The following is a 17,483-nucleotide window of genomic DNA, read 5'->3' on the forward strand; positions in this document are numbered from 1 at the left end:
ATAAATTTAACCAAGGACATCAAAGATCTCTACTTTGAGAATTACAGAACATTAAAGAAAGAAAGAAATAGAAGATACAAAAAATGGAAAAATCTTCTATGTTCATGGATTGGAAGAATCAATATCATCAAAATGTCCCTATTACTGAAAGCAATCTACAGATTTAATGCAATACCAATCAAAATACAAAGGACATTCTTCTTAGACATAGAAAAATGATGCTAAAATTCATATGAAAACACAGGAGACCCTGAATAGCTAAAGCAATCTTATACAACAAAAAATGTTGGAGGCATCACAATACCACATTTCAGGACATTCTACAGGGCAGTTATAATCAAAACAACCTGGTACTGGTACAAAAACAGATGGACAGATCAATGGAACAGAATAGAAACACCAGAAATGAAAGCAAACACCTACAGATCTCAGTAAAACATGAGTGGGAATAAGAGAGGGAGGAGGAAACATGGTAGGAGTGTGAGTGGAGGGGGCATGGTAGGAAGAATCTCATGTTTCTAAAGTTGTAATTATGAAATGTATGATGCTTGTAACTATAAAGCTGTATGGTTCTGCATCCGTTCCTATGAACTTACCTCTAAGGGTAGTTCAAAAACTTGCTATGGGATGCCAAATCCCCACAAGCAGGTCAGGGGGTTGGGAACCATTTTAATTGTTGAAGTGATCAAAGTGATAGGCTTATGAGTCAAAGTGAACATATAGATAAGATTAAGTGTTAATACGATCACACAAATAGGATTAAGTGTTTGGTAATAAAAATAGAATTGAAAAGGCATGAAAGCTCCAACATGGGAAGCAGGTCATACAGCCACCTCATAGAGTGACAATCACTTAAAGTAGCACTCTGATATCAAAATCAGCCCTTAAGGTATTCTGGTCTGGCTGGAAAGCCCATGAGAGCATTTCAGGTATGGAAAGACAAGATACTGTGGCAAAAAAAATGTTCTACATGAAGGATCTCTCTGAGTGAGACCCCAGTGGAAGGAAGTGGTCATCAAGAAGGAGGTACTTTTCTCTGAAGGGAGGAGAGAACTTCCACTTTGCTTATGGCCTTGTCTAAATAATGACAGAGTTTGTGGATTCAAAAGGTTTCCATAGCCTAGATAGCTCATGTCAAAAGCATCAGGTGATCACTGATATCATACAAAGGAGTGTTAATTTTTAAATTAACGACAGAGAGTCACTGTGCACTAACTTACCATGCAGGTCCTCTGTCCTCAAAGAGTTGTATTATGAGAGTTATTAGTAAAAATTTGTTCTCAAATATATACTTCATTTTAGTGTATTAAGTGGAGGATATTCTTATGTCTCATAAATTTTAGATAAGCTTAAGTGCCCAACTCCATTGCTTATTTCCTTAGGTGCTTCTTCAGTTAATGATAAAACTTGTTTTCAAAGAAAAATGGTATATTATTACAAAAATTAAAAGAAAAATAAGAAAGGAAGTAGGAGGAAGTGTAGGAGTGAGGGAGGGAGGAAGGATGGAATGGGAAGTGTCATTTGTTCTTAAAAGTATATGTACAAGATACATAAAATTTGTTCCACTTATATAAATAAAAATTTTAACAAAACAGTAGATGTTGGAAATAAATTATGGTGCATAATTAGAGGTGAAACAATGGATGAGAGGAACACATGGGTGATGGATTAAAAATGACAAGTTATATTCCAGGAACGTAATGGGCCCCAGAGAGATGAGGCAGTTTTAAAGGAAAACATCTTAGAGATTGAAGTAGATAGGATCACTGATAAGAAAAAGGTGGGACCTAATGGAGGAATAGGAAAACAGACCCAAGCAGAGGTTTTCAAAAGTGAGAGTATAACATACCAAATATGAATAAAAGGCAGTTCCAGAACAATAATTTCTAATCCTGAACAAGTCTTAACTTCCTACCTGTTGATAGTGCTGCTGCTGGTCAATCATCCCAATTTTGTTTGTTCTACTCACTCGGACTACTGGGAAAACCTCATGAGGTCTCTACATTTTTGCATGTTTGACCTAACCTGGTCACAGGTTGTCTTTCTCTTGATTCTGTCTAATCATGAGAAAGCTGATCTGTAAGTGTAATTAGCCGTAGAAATAATATATAGAGAAGGAAGATGATAGTGACCCAAGATAAGATTATTCTATAGCTTTTCATACACAAAAAGCCCAGGCTCAGCAATGATTGGTTGAATATTAGAGCCTAACTATGATATCTTGGTTTGGCACTGCAGAACTCTTCTCTACACTCATTCTTGTCCATTGGCTTTTGGCTTAAACAGCTCAAGATTGGGGTTGGTGGCACACTTCACTCACAATTTCTTCTGGTCTTACTCTCTAGACTATAACTTTTTTCCCTCCCTCCCTGCTTATAGCTAGAGAATGCCTTTCCCCAGATATACCCAAAGGTCAAGACTGAATATTGGCAGTCATTCAGACTCCAAGAAAATAAGGTACCCCCATGCTTGTGTAAACCAATATTGGGAAATGATGATGATGATAATGATAGCTCAGATGCAAGACACTGTATTAAGTGCTTTTCATAGAGTTTACAATGTATTCCTTACAAAGTTGCAGTAAGTGTAATGTTATTTCAATTTTACACAGAAAGAAAAGTAGGTAACTTCCCCAAAGTCACATAAATAGCAATACAGGATTCAAACCAAGCAGTCTGTTCCCAGGGCTCATTGCTTTAAACTGGGGCACAGGATCACAGCAGTAGTAGGAAAAAAAAACTTCACTTCTTGCAGATAACTTACTTAATAACCTAGATTGCTAAAATTAACTTGAGAGGAAAAGAAATTACCGTAAGAACACTGGGTTAGGTGCAACTTTAGGCAACAGCTAGATGTAGTTAACTTTAGATTTAGTCCAGAAGGAGGTTCCTGTATTTGTTGACTTGAAATACTGAGAAGCTGCTAGTCAGTTTACCAGGAACTTCTATGGCAGTATTAGCCATATGGAAACATCTCGTTTGATTTCAAAGAAGGTAGTTTGTCTGAGTTTTGCTAGATATGCAACAATCTTGCTTCCTCTTATGTAAAAAAGCTACATCTCACAACCACTATTTTTTTTATCTTTTATTTAATGAATATAAATTTCCAAAGTACGACTCATGGGTTACAATGGCTTCCCCCCCCCATACCGTCCCTCCCACCCACAACCCTCCCCTTTCCCACTCCCTCTCCCCTTCCATTCACATCAAGATTCATTTTCGATTCTCTTTATATACAGAAGATCAGCTTAGTATACCTTAAGTAAGGATTTCAACAGTTTGCTCCCACACAGAATCATAAAGTGAAAAATAATAGATGATTTTTTTTAAAATGATGATGAAATCAGATCAGACCTATTGTCATGTTTAATCCCAGTGAGAGTCAAGTTGGGAATTGATAATTTCTTTCTTTTTTTTTTTTTTTTTTTTTTTTTTTTACAGAAGATCAGTTTAGTGTACATTAAGTAAAGATTTCAATCGTTTGCACCCCCATAGAAACACAAAGTGAAATATACTGTTTGAGTACTCGTTATAGCATTAAGCCTCAATGTACAGCACATTAAGGACAGAGATCCTACATGAGGAGTAAGTGCACAGTGACTCCTGTTGTTGACTTTACAAATTGACACTCCTGTTTATGGCATCAGTAATCTCCCTATGCACCAGTCATGAGTTTCCAAGGCTATGGAAGCCCCTTGAGTTCTCCGACTCTTCTCTTGTTTAGACACGGTCATAGTCAAAGTGGAGGTTCTCTCCTCCCTTCAGAGAAAGGCACCTCCCTCTTTGAAGACCTGTTCTTTCCACTGGGATCTTACTCACAGAGATCTTTTTGCCAGAGTGTCTTGGCTTTCCATGCCTGAAATACTCTCATGGGCTTTTCAGCCAGATCCGAGTGCCTTTAGGGCTGATTCTGAGGCCAGAGTGCTATTTAGGACATCTGCCATTCTATGAGTCTGCTGAGTATCTCACTTCCCATGTCACAACCACTGTTGTGGTTAGGCTGAGCTGTATGATTGTGCTCTGGTCCATAAACATGAATGAAAGCAATATATACTATGTACAAGTCTGGCCTTTCAAACAACTGGCCTACTCTTGACCCATTCTCTCTTTGTCTCCTCTCACTCCTTCCCTCAATATATTCTTCCTTCCCTCCATGCCTCCATGTTTCTCCCGGTCCCTTTCCTTTTCTCTCGTTTTCTCCCTGTACCCTCCTAAATTCACACGACTGGAAGAATAGAATTCAGGGCTGAATGGAGGACTCAGTGGAAGGAGACAGGTTCCCCGAGTCAGGGCCTGATCTCTATAAAGCTGTATTAACAGCAAGAAAAGTTTACCTTTTCACATGGCTTAAGTACTGAGGTCAGGGTTGTTCACTGCATGACTCCATGTTAATTTGCCCTAACTGATGCAGACACCATGGAAGGAATGGCCTCAATGTAAAAGGACAGTATAACTCCTTAGAGAATCTATCCCTTTCTGACTGTATCACTTTCTGCTTGGGATTTAAGGACATGGATGCTTAAAGGTTTAAAACCCAACAGACACCAAAGATTCTACTTTCTGTTTTGCTCCCACTGGATGCATTTTCCAGGAACTGGGTCCTATTCCTACTCTATGACACCTTATTTGCGAATAGAATTATGAAAATTACTAAGATCAAAGTAGTTTATGCAACACTTTTTTGTGTATGAAAAGCTATAGAATAATCTTATCTTGGGTCACTATCATCTTCCTTCTCCATATATTATTTCTACGGCTAATTACACTTATAGATCAGCTTTGAAAGCTTGGTTGATCTGAAAAAGAGCTGAGTCAGGGCACTGATGAATAAGTGCTTTATTGCATTATTACATTCATCCTAAAATTAAAGGAATAAATGTGCAGGACAAATGTTTTATGGATAGAGACATAAACTCTGGGTTTTAGAATAGGGTAAAGAGGCACAAAAAGCTTCTTATCTTTTATTCATGGAATTACTTTTGCAAGTAATATGCTTCTAGAAGCATAGAAATCGTGACCAATAGACACTTAGGAAAAAAAGAGGAAACCACATTATTCAGCCTGATGAAGGAAACTTATCCTGAGATCCTTATGGTATTGTAAGTGTCACACCTAGATTTTTCCCATGTCAAGAGCATGAGAGACAGAGAGAGAGGGAGGAAGAGAAAGAATATATCCACAAAGTTTCCTGTAAAAGATTTCTAGTTAACATTTTTAGTATATTTTCAGATGATTTATTTACGAAGGAAATAAAATGAGCTATTTTCTCTATTTTCTTTTAGTCACAAAGGAAAAAGGGTTATCTATGTCTAAATTTAGGAATGAATGCAAGTCCATTGTATGATGTAAGTCCTTTCCCAGGCATAGAAGTGACTGTAACTGGAATAAAGTCTTTCATATTCCTTGATGAGTGCATTTCCTTCTTCCAATATTAGAATCAATGACGGGGTCAACAGTATTACAAAGCAATATGTCTGTGAACAGGAGATGTATTGTCTATGCTTGATGGTATTATAAAAGAGGATATTAGGAGGAATAAGGAACATAATGAATTGGAATTTTAAAAACAATGAAGTCAAAGTCTTGAGAAGGCAGAACAAATGTTAAACTCTTTAATTCGCAATCATGCCTTAAGCTGGAGCACTTATATGAGAGATCCAGAAATGCTGACTTGACATTTGCTTTAATCATTGTGACACATCCACAGGTGCCCTTGGAAGAACACATTTCAAACATCACAAGGGCAGATGTGATCAGCAAGTTTGAGGGTTTTATTGACTTACTCTTGATATTTGCTAACTCAGGTTTAGCTGTCAAAAGAAAAATTTACTTATTCTTTCTGACTCTTAACCTTTACGCTGTACTTTGGTCATATAGAATTATTTTCTTTTTTAAAAAAGATTATTTATTTGAGAGGCAGAGTTACAGACAGAGAAGGAGAGACAGAGAGAGAGGCCTTCCATCTGCTCGTTCACTCACCAAATGACCACAATGGCTGGAGCTGGGCCAGATGGAAACCAGGAGTCAGGAGTTTCTTCTGGATCTCCCACATAGATGCAGGGGCCCAAGCACTTGGGGTATCTTCTACTACTTTCCCAGGCCATTAACAGAGACCTGGATTGGAAGAGGAGCAGCTGAGACATGTGTCTTCTAACAGTTTTATTATTTCAAGTCTTATATTTAGGTCTTACCACATTTTGAGTTGATTTGTATATAAGGTGTGAGATATGGGTTCAATTTTGTATATCTAAATAGGAATATTCAACTTTTCCAACACTGTTTATTAAAGAAACTGTCCTTTACCCATTGTGTGTTCTTGTCACCTTTGTCAAAGTTCAGTTGACCATGGAGCAGGCATTTCGACACAGCAGTTAAGTCACCACTTGTAAGCCTATATCCTATTTTGAAGTGATTGGTTCAAGTACTAGGTGCTCTGCTTCCACCAGCTTCCTGCCAGTGTGCACTTTCCATATGCAGCAGATAATTACTTATATCTGTGCTACCCATGTGGGAGATGTGGGAGACCTGGATTGAACTCTATACTCCTGTCTTCAGCCCAGTTCAGTCTTGGCTAATGAAAGCATTTGGGGAGTGAACCAATGAATGGAAGATATCTCTCTGTCTTTAAAATAACATGAAAATAAATAAAATTTTAAAATTTGAAGAAATATCAATTGGCCATAGCACCCAGATTTATTTCTGGGTTCCTTATTCTATTCTGTTCAAAATATGTACATATATACATATATATATATTTATGACAGTAACATCTTATTTCGACTACTACAGTTTCATAGTGTTTTCTAAAATTATGTGATGTGATTATTTTGCCTAAGAAGAACCTTTCATATGAATTTTAGAATTATTTTCCTATTTCTGTGAAAAATGGCCATTGAAATTTTGATAGAGATTGCACTGAATATTTAAGTATGGACATTTTAATAACATTTATACTCAAATCCATGAACACAGGATATCTTTTCATTTACTTGTATATTTAATTTATTTAATCAACATTGTATAATTTTCAGCATATAAATCTTTAACCTTCTTGATGAATTTATTGCTAAGTTTTCAAGTTTTTGATGCTATTGTAACTGGTATTGTTCTATTGATTTATTTTTATTATAGTTCATTGTTAATATATGGAAAAGTTACTGGTTTTTGATTTTATAGTCTATGATTTTCTTGAATTTATAAGATTTAGTAATTTCTTTGGTAGAGTCTTTAGGCTTTTCAATATACAAGACCATGTTTTCTAAAAACAGAAATGATCTTATTTATTTTTGAGTTGGATGCTCTTTTAAAAAATGTTGTATTTACCATGACTAAGACTTCCACAATTTTATTGGACAAAAGTGCTGGGAGTATACATCCTTTTTCTTGATCTCAGGGGAAAGTCTTTTCAGCCTTTCTCCATTGAGTATGATGGTAGTGGTGGGATTATCATATTTGGCTTTCTAATATTCAGGTACATTCTTCTACGACTAACTTGTTGAGAAATTTTTCATTAAAGAGTATGGAATGTTGTCAAGTACTTTTTTATGCATCAGAAGAGAGTCATTTGCAAAAATAGATGAATGGATTATATTAAACTAAAAAGCAAGCATGCAGAAAAAAGAAATAATCAATCAAGGAAATATGTCACTTATGGAATAGTGCAAGCTATACATCTGATAAGGGGTTGATATTCAAAATATATAACAGACTCAAGTAGCTTGATAGCAAAAAATCAAATAACCTGATTACAAAATCGACAAAGAACCTGAAAAGCACTTCTTCACAGAAAACATATGAACAGCCAACAGGTATGTGAAACAAATGCTCAACATCACTCATTATCATAGAAATTCAAACTAAACCTCCATGAGATATCATCTCCCTCTAGTTAGATTGGATATTATCAAAAAGATGAAAGAAAGCAAGTGTTGTTAAGGATTTGGGGCAAAAGGAGCATTTGTGTATTATTAGTGGGAAAGTGAATTAGTGCAATCATTATAGAAACAGTATGGAGGTTCCTCAAAAATTAAAAGTAGAACTACCATTTGATTCATCTATCCCACTACGAGTATGATATCCAAAGAAAATGAAAGCAGTGTCTTAAAAAGATATCTTTCATTTTTGTGGCAGCACTGATTACAGTCATCATAACTGAGAAGTAACCTAAGTGTCCATCAATGGATAAATGTATAAATATGTATACACATTTTTTTTTCTAATGGAATACTACTTAGCCATAGAGAGAATGAAATCCTATTACTTATTATGAACATATGGATGAACTTGGAGAACATTTTGGTAAGTCAAATCAGCCAAGAACAATCAGTACTATATTAATCACTAATATGTAAAATGTAAAAAGGTAGAAACATAAGGTAGAATGGTGGTTGCAAAAGAACATTGGTAGAATGAAATGGGAAGATATTGGTCAAAGTCTACATGATTTAATTTAAACAGGATGAATAAGTTCTAGAAATCTTTTATATAACATGATATCTATAATTAATAATACTGCAAGGGGATCTGTGTTATGGCAAACAGGTTAAGCATCAGGTTGAGACACCCACATGCCCTAGAACAGCGGCTGGGATTGAATCCTGCCTTGGTTTCCTATCAAGCATCCTGTTAATGAACCCCCTGAGAGGCAGCAAATGATGGCTCAAGTACTTGGTTCACAGATATCCATGTAGGAGACCCAGACGGAGTTCCTGGATTCTGTCATTCACTTGGCCCTGAATGCTGTAGACATTTGGGGAATGAATCAGTAGATAGAAGAATTCACTGTCTATATCTTTAGCTCTTTGTTTCTATGCTTTTGAATAAAAAGAATATATCATTTAATTGAGAAATGCTAAGAAATTCTTTCTTAAATATTCTCACCACAAAAATATTAACTATGTTTTGTGCTTGTTAAATAGATGGATTTAAACATTTCATGATATAAGTGAAAATATCAAATTGTATACCATAAGTATTTGTCAATTATAACTAATGTTAGTCTACTTTCACTATCACATTTAAAATACCAGAGAGGTGATTCTTGAGAAAGAAAGTTCATTCCAACTTACAGTATGGAGGTTACCGTGCAGGAAGAGGTGGTCCCACAGTCTGGTGTCTGGTGGAAGCTTGTTATGGTGGATGCAGAACGATAACCTGTTGAACCAGGGAAAGAGAGAGAAAATCTAGAGGGAACTTAACTCAAAATAATCCACTCTCAAGGGAATCACCCTCTGAAGGCATACCACAATGACATGGAAACCTCCCACCAGACCCACATTTCAGATGTCATAATTAGATCGAGGCCTCCATGCTTAATCAATCAACACTTAACATTAAGAAAACAAAGTTTGGGGGGCAGTGTTGCAGAACAGTGGGTTAGGCTGCTGCCTGCGATACAGGCATCCCATGTGGGTGCCAGTTCAAGTCTCGGTTGTTCCACTTCCAATCCAGCTCACTGTTAATGGCCTGCAAAAAGCAGTGGAAGATGGCCCAAGGACTTGGGATATTGCCACCTACAATGGCAGACCTGGATGAATCTCCCAGCTTCAGCTTGGCTTCGGCCTGGTCACTGTAGCCTTTTGGGGAGTGGACCAGGGGACGGAAGATCTCTATCTCAGTCTCTCCCTCTCACTGTAACTCTGACTTTCAGAAAAATAAATAAATCTTTTATTTAAAAAAGAAAGCGGAGTTAAAATATCTTGCATGAGTTTTGGGATGACAAGTCCTACTGTCCTGCTGTACTTACAACATACATTAGTTTTGTATAAGGAAAAAGCCTTTCAATTTATTAAGTGAAATTTGCAGGCTCCTTTACTTCGTGAGAAATACTTAGGTTAAGGAGATAGGGTCAGAATGCATGTGAACTCTATCATTTATGGAAAGCTGCTCTCCAGAAATAGATAGACTGCATGGGAGAGGGACACTTTTTTGTTCTGAGCTCAGTGGAAAAATGATCCTTTATTACAATAGATACCTAATGTCATTAGGACATTACCTTAATATCAAATATTGCCTTACTGTTATACTATGTAATACAGGACTTATTGGTGGTTGTATGGAAATAGAAGTGAATAGCAATTACTGTCATGAAAGGGTATTTGAAAAACTATTTGATAAAATTATCTTAAAAATGAATTGGTCTGACGAGAAAATAAATTTTACTTCAATACCATTAGATAAGAAATTCGATGTATGATTTAATACTTATTAAAAGGTATACATGATATTTGATATAGGGAGAATTATAGGTTAACAATAGGTTTATTAAAATAGGTTATATAGGAGTAATATATATCAGCAATATCAAAATTATAGATTAACAGTATTAAAAACCATGTGAAGGATTCAGGTAAGGGATGTCCAGTCTAGTTGAAGACATACCAACATAGAATAGACAAGTTTTGTTATATATTAACTTAATAATTTTCCTCTTTCTTTGGTTGAAATTTTTGAAATGTGTCTACTAAAATCGATACACAAGGATAACAGAAGAATATGTGATAAGAAGGTATTAATCCAGAATTATGGAAATAAAAATATAATTACAATGTTAACAGCTATGTTGAACTCTGCAGATGCACAGGAAGGGTTGCAAGCTGCCATGTTCACCTAGAGGAGCTGTGTATAAAGCACAGTATAGAGGTGTGTAAGGAGAGACCCAGGATGGTGCAGTAGAGAAAGAAGATGCTAATTTTGGCCATGGGAAGATCACAAAATAAAAAGGGAGGAAATGCATTCCCAGAAAACAGTTGGAAATAAGTTTTCAGTGGAAATCCTAAAGAAAGAAGAGAGACATCGTGGAGCAGTGGGCATGGTACAACCAAGCACTAGCAACCAGACATGACTGGTGACTCCTGCTGCTGATGGTCAGAGGGATGCCATCTTCTTGGAGTGAGGCATGTGGACTCAACTTGCAAAGGCAGAATACCAACCAACTTCTAGTGGGCAAGTGGTTGACTCTGAGAATGCGGTGGCTTTCTGCATGGATGAGGGAGGCTTGCAGGGCTCAGGGTAGATACATTGCTCCTAGTAACTGTGGGAGCCCCGCATATTATGACTGTGGGAATTTTGTGACTGTGAAATAGGATGTGGGGTATTCTGGGTCTTTGGGCATCACTGTGTCTGGCTTCAGAAGTTCAGAGTTCCCTGAGTACCCAGGATGGGTGATCAGAGAGGGTTCCACACTCACACTGAGGAGCATGGAGATCCTTTATATGGTGGGGGCACCTGTGTGGGCAGGGTATGTAGTCATGTTGGCTCCCCTGGGCCATTGGTTCACTTTGGCAGAGCAATGCTGTGATCACAATCGTGCCCTACCCCCTCCTGACAACACAGGGAATGTACCACACCCATTTTGGTGTTACTCTTGACTTTTGCCCCACACTCCAGCACTGGCCTGTGGTCACATACCTCTAGGTATCCACTGAAGGAGCAAACACTCTAGAGTCATATTCCAAAGATAGAAGCCATCAGTGGAGAAAAATTAAAAATAGAAATAAAAGAAACATGAACAAAGAAGGCAATATGACTTGGCAAAAGGAAAACAATAACACCTTAATATCAGAATGTGACGATGAAGAGATTGATAAAGTGCTTGCAAAGGAATTCAAAAGAATAATAATAAGATTATTCAAAAACACACAGAAGCAAATACATGAGTTAAAGAAACCCAAGGGGCTGGCGTTGTGATGCAGTAGTTTAATCTTCTGCCTGCGGCGCCAGCATCCCTTTATGGGCACCAGTTCAGGTCCTGGCTGCTCCTCTTCCAATCCAGCTCTCTGCTGTGGCCTGGGAAAGCAGTAGAAGATGGTCCAAGTCCTTGGGCCCCTGCACCCACGCGGGAGACCTGGAGGAAGCTCCTGGCTCCTGGCTTCAGATTGGCGCAGCTCCAGCTATTGTGGCCATTTGGGGAGTGAGTCAACACAAGGAAGAACTTTCTCTCTCTCTCTCTCTCTCTCTCTCTCTCTCACTGTCTGTAACTCTACCTCTCAAATAAAAAAATAAAATATTTAAGCCGAACCTCAATAGCCCGAGACACCGGCAGGCAAGCGGAGAGAGGAGACTAGAGGGAACGACCCCGGGGATAAAAGTTCACCAGGCTAACTGGAAGAGAGAGAGAGAGGAAAAAAAAAAGGTGACTGGTACAGACACGGGTTTCTCTCTCTCCGCTCACCTCTCAAGGGCGAGCAAGACAAAGAGCAGGCGCCATCTTGGACATATGTCATAAGCAGAGCCACCTCAGGTCTGCACCGGCCCTGAGCCTAGCAGAAAAACCTGACTCTGGGTGGGGCGAATTAACAGGAGATTAGGACCTAGTAAATTTGTGGTGCTACTGAACTGAGACTGTGAAAAAAGAGACGGTGGGGGAGAGAACTCACAGAATTCACCTGAGTACTCTCCAGAGATGCTACAATTCCGTAACTTTGGCAACCCAGTGGGAGACTGAAGGAGAATTTGAGCCCACTCTGAGGGCCAAACAGATTCCCTGTGTGGTCCTTGGGAAAGAGCTTCCGATCTCTGGCTCCTGCGGGTATATCATTTGCCTGCTAACTAACTCCAACTTCGTTCAGCTGTGCAGAATTACTTCCCTTTTGAATCAAAAAAAGAAAGAGAGAGAGAGAGAGATTTACCACGCCTAACCTGGGAGTGTCACCTTTGGCACACCAAACAGAGCTCTCAGGCCACACCCATCTCAAGCCCTAAGGCTCCATCAAAAACAGATAGTCCACTTAATCTAGAGTCATAGTATAACAAGAAAAAGCACCACAGTGAAGAAACCAAATATCTCCAATATGCCAAATAACAAACGCAAAAACCGAGGTAATAAAAACAAGGAAGTCACCATGACGCCCTCAAATGAAAAAGACACCCCAATTCAAGATTATGAAGATGATGACATAGAAGAAATGCAAGAAGCAGATCTCAAAAAATTGATAAGAACATTAAGAAGTTCTCAAAAACAAATTCTTGAACTACATAAAGCCTTAATGGACAAGATAGAAAATCTCTCTCGTGAAAATGAAATATTAAGGAGGAATCAAAATGAAACGAAACAACTAGTACAACAGGAAACTGTGATAGTGACTGAAGTGAAGAATTCAATAGATCAAATGAAAAACACAATAGAGAGCCTTACAAACAGAATGGGTGAAGCAGAAGAGAGAATATTGGACTTAGAAGACAGAGAACAGGAAAGGACACAGTCAGACCAAAGAAAAGAAGAGGAAATTAGAAATCTAAAACATATTGTCAGGAATCTTCAGGATACTATTAAAAAACCCAACATTCGGGTTCTAGGAGTTCCTGAAGGCATGGAGAGGGAGAAAGGATTAGAAGGCCTTTTTAGTGAGATATTAGCAGAAAATTTCCCAGGTTTGGAGAAGGACAGAGAAATCCTAGTACAGGAAGCTCACAGAACCCCTAATAAACACGACCAAAAGAGATCCTCACCACGACACGTTGTAATTAAACTCTCCACAGTGAAACATAAAGAAAAGATCCTAAAATGTGCAAGAGAGAAACATCAGATTACTCTCAGAGGATCTCCAATCAGACTCACAGCTGACTTCTCATCAGAAACTCTACAAGCTAGGAGGGAATGGCGAGATATAGCCCAGGTACTAAGAGAGAAAAACTGCCAGCCCAGAATATTATATCCTGCAAAGCTCTCATTTGTGAATGAAGGTGAAATAAAGACTTTTCATAGCAAACAGAAATTGAAAGAATTTGTCGCCACTTGTCCAGCCCTGCAACAGATGCTTAAAGATGTGTTACACACAGAAACACAGAAACACAGTCATCAATATGAAAGAAGGTAAAGGAAGGAAACCTCACAGCAAAAGATCACAGGGAATTCAAAGCATATATTAGAACTTATCTTTGGCAAATGGCAGGGCAAAGTTACCACTTATCATTAGTCACATTGAACGTTAATGGCCTGAACTGTCCAGTTAAAAGACACCGATTGGGATTTGCTTCTTAACCTGATGCAATTTTAAATGATGCTTAATTTTGTTTTTAAATTTCAAATCCTAGCTCTTACCCATACATGGATCAACAGTGAAATTGTACATGTAATTCGCCACTTTGCTACACTAACATTGTTCCAGGGGTACTTATGATGTACTTTTGAATTTTCTATACATGCAATAATGACATTTGCTAGCAGTTTTATGTCTTCCTTCCCAATATGTATGCATTTTGTATCCTTTCTTTGTGTTACTGCACTGTCTAGTAATTCCACCATAATATTGAAAAGTAGTGGTGAGAAAAAGACACTTCCCCCTTTCTCCAACTTAAGGGAAAACTGTCCAATTTCACTATTAAAGATGGTTTTGGTAGATATTCTTTATCTAGATGAGGAATTTCTCTTCTGTTCCTTGTTTGCTCAGTTTTTTTATGCCAAATATCTTCTACAAAAGTTGATGTAATCATTTAACATTTTTGCAGTTTGTGTAGTATGTCCAATTTATTGATTTTTTTAAATGCTGACAGGCTTGCTTACGTGGGATAAATACCACTTGCTTGTACTACATAAAATTGTTGGATTTTACCTATTATTATTTTGCTTTCTATTTTTATTTTGCATCTTTGTTCATGTGAAATGTTTTTCTATAGTTTTCCTTTCTTAGAAGTTTAACAAGTTTTTTATTAAGGTAATGCTGATTTCACCAATTGAGTTATAAATTATTATCTACACTTCAGATCTCAAGAGGAAATGGTAGAGAGTTGTCCTTTTTTGTACTTGGAATGTATGGTAGAATTCAACTATGAGTTACCCTTGCCTGATATTTTCATTCCTTTTTTTTTTTTTTGGTGGTGGTGGGAAGAAGTATGCATCTTTGATTCAATTCTTTTAAAGGAAATGGGCCTCGACTGATTATATTTCTTTTTGTGTAAGTATTGGCAATTTATGTTTCAAGCAATTGTTCTGTTCATTTAAATTATCAAATTTTTGTGCATAGTGATTTTAGTAGCCCCTTATTATCCTTAAGTTTCCATGGAACATTAATGTTCATTTCCAATGATGACCACTCTTTGATTTCTGATACTGGTAATTTCTGTCTTTCTCTTTTCTTAATGAGCATGGAGAGAGGTTTATGAATTTGTTATTTCACTGAAGTATCTTTTGGTTTTGCTGATTTTCATATATTATTTTCCTATTTTTCAATATTATTCATTTATACTTCAATTTTCATTCCTTTTCTTTTTCATGCTTCAATTGTTCTTCTTGCTACAGTTTCTTAAAATTTATTATCTGGGAACATTCTTCATGTGTTTTGTGAACATTCACAGTTTCAGGTGCATTTTGTTGTCCAGACTGTTGTCCATCCATGGAAGCTTGATCTTGTTGGACAAAGAATTCTGTAAATATTATTAGACCAAAGTAATTGATAAGGCTATTAAAGCCAAATTTATGCTTCTGTTTTTTTGCATTTTTGAACAGCCAATTAATGGAAGATTGATGTTCCCAAATATAATAGTGGAACTTTCTCTCTCTCCTTGAAATTTTGTCAATTTTTAAAAAATATATATTTATTTGAAAGTTAGGGTATCTGGGTAGAGCAGGAGTGGGGAGAGACATAGAGAGCACACGCGCGCGCGCAGGAGTGAGAGAGAGAAAGAGAGAGAGAAACAGAAAGAGAGAGAGATCTTCCATTCACTGTTTCACACTTGAAATGGCTGCAATACCTGAAGCTGGGCAGGCTTAAGCCAGGAATTCCATCCTGGTCAACCATGCAGCAGAAAGACAGAGAGATGGATTGAGAGGGGAGCATCTAGAATTCCAAACAGCACTCCAAAATGGAATACAGGTGTCCCAAGCAGTGGCGTACCCTGCTTTGCCAGAATGCCCACCCTCATTCTGTAGGTTTTTGAAGTGTATTTTGCAGTTCTGAATTTAGGTGTATACACAAATTTGCTAGGTTTTAAAGCAATGGCTGCCTAATCATTAAGTAATCTTCCTGTTTGTCTCTGATAATTTTCCTTGTTCTGAATTCCATTTATCTGAAATTAGTGTAGTACCTCCAGCTTCCTTTCAATTAGTTTTAACATATCTTTTGCTATCGCTTTATTTGAACTTGTCTGAATCAGTATATTTAGTGAATGTCCAAAAGACAAGATGTAGCCGAATATTGTTATTATACTCACTTTGTCAATCTTTATCTTTTAATGAATATATTTAAACGATTCACATTTAAGCCTTTAAATAAGAAGATGGTTTTCATCCTATTTCACAATGGTTACTGTTCCTCTTCCCTGTCATAGCTAATAAATGATGTTTCTAAGCCCTCTACTGTGAAAAGTTGGTGGGATTCCTCAAGATAAAGCAAAGTATTGGATCCCTAAGTCCATGTTGCCTGGGAGTTTCCCATTCATGGTAGGAATGGCCTCCAGCCACTGGGTAAAATTGCCTTCACACAAAGTTACCCTCTAAGTGCTTCAGCCAGGGCTCTGTTCCAGATAAGCAGGTCCCAGCTGTGATTCCAGCTTTACGACCTTTGATGATTCCTGGGTGCTCATTGCATTGTAACTGCAACTCCTTAGTGTGCCCAGAGAAGCTGTTGATATTTGTTTTGTTTAGCTTATTATTGTTGTAATGAGGAGAGTAATGACTTTCAAGTCTTTTCATTTTGGAAATGATACTTGAAAGAACTTCCACTTTGACTATGACATTGTCTAAATAAGATCGGCGTTGGAGCCTCGGGTGATTACTGACGCCATAAACAAGAGTGTCAATCGTTAAATCAACAACAGGAGTCACTGTGCATCTACTCCCCATGTAGGATCTCTGTCCTTAATGTGTTGTACTATGTGAATTAGCGGTATAACTAATACTCAAACAGTACTTTACACTTTGTGTTTCTGTGTGGGTGCAAACTGTTGAAAACCTTACTTAGTATATACTAAATTGATCTTCTGTATATAAAGATAATTAAAAATGAAAAAAAAAAAAAACAAAGAAATCCAAGGGGCTGGCACTCTGGTGTGGCAGGTAAAGCTGCCGCTTGCAGTGCTGGCACCCTGGTTTGAGTTTCAGCTGCTCCTTTTCTGATCCAGCTCCCTGTTAATGTGCCTGGGAAAGTGGTGGAAGATGGTCTGGGGCCTTGGGCCCTTGTGCCCACATGGAAGACTTGGGAGAATCTCCTGATTTCTGGCTTCAGATCGGTCCAGACCCTGCTGTTGTGGCCATTTGGGGAGTGAAACAGTGGATGAAAGATCTCTCTCTTTGCCTCTGCCTCTCTGTGATTTTGCATTTCAAACAAATAAATAAATCTTAAAAAAAAAAAAACATGACATGGTGAGAAAATTTACCAGGAGATAGAGATAGTGAAGAAAAATCAAATGGAAATATTAGAAATGAAGAATACAATTGTCAAATAAAAAATACAGTGGAAAGCCTTAATAACACATTCAGTGAGACAGAATAAAGAATATCCAAGCTGCAAGGCAAATCCTTGGAAATATTTCAGTCAGAAAAAAAGA

At 37.5% G+C, this 17,483-nt stretch overlaps 1 long non-coding RNA gene across 1 annotated transcript in view; it reads right to left on the minus strand.

Moving 5' to 3' along the window:
• Positions 1-5,922: 5,922 nt before the first annotated feature.
• The window catches only part of LOC138843523 (uncharacterized), a 37,837-nt gene continuing 26,276 nt past the window's right edge, over positions 5,923-17,483 (minus strand). The window contains exons 2-3 of the long non-coding RNA XR_011378334.1: positions 9,068-9,152; positions 5,923-6,113 (exon numbers count right to left, since the gene is read on the minus strand). This is a non-coding gene — a long non-coding RNA (uncharacterized lncRNA). The remainder of the gene's footprint in view (positions 6,114-9,067; positions 9,153-17,483) is intronic.

This window comes from Oryctolagus cuniculus, chromosome 8, assembly GCF_964237555.1.
Source record: "Oryctolagus cuniculus chromosome 8, mOryCun1.1, whole genome shotgun sequence".
NCBI classification, from domain to species: Eukaryota; Metazoa; Chordata; class Mammalia; order Lagomorpha; family Leporidae; genus Oryctolagus; species Oryctolagus cuniculus.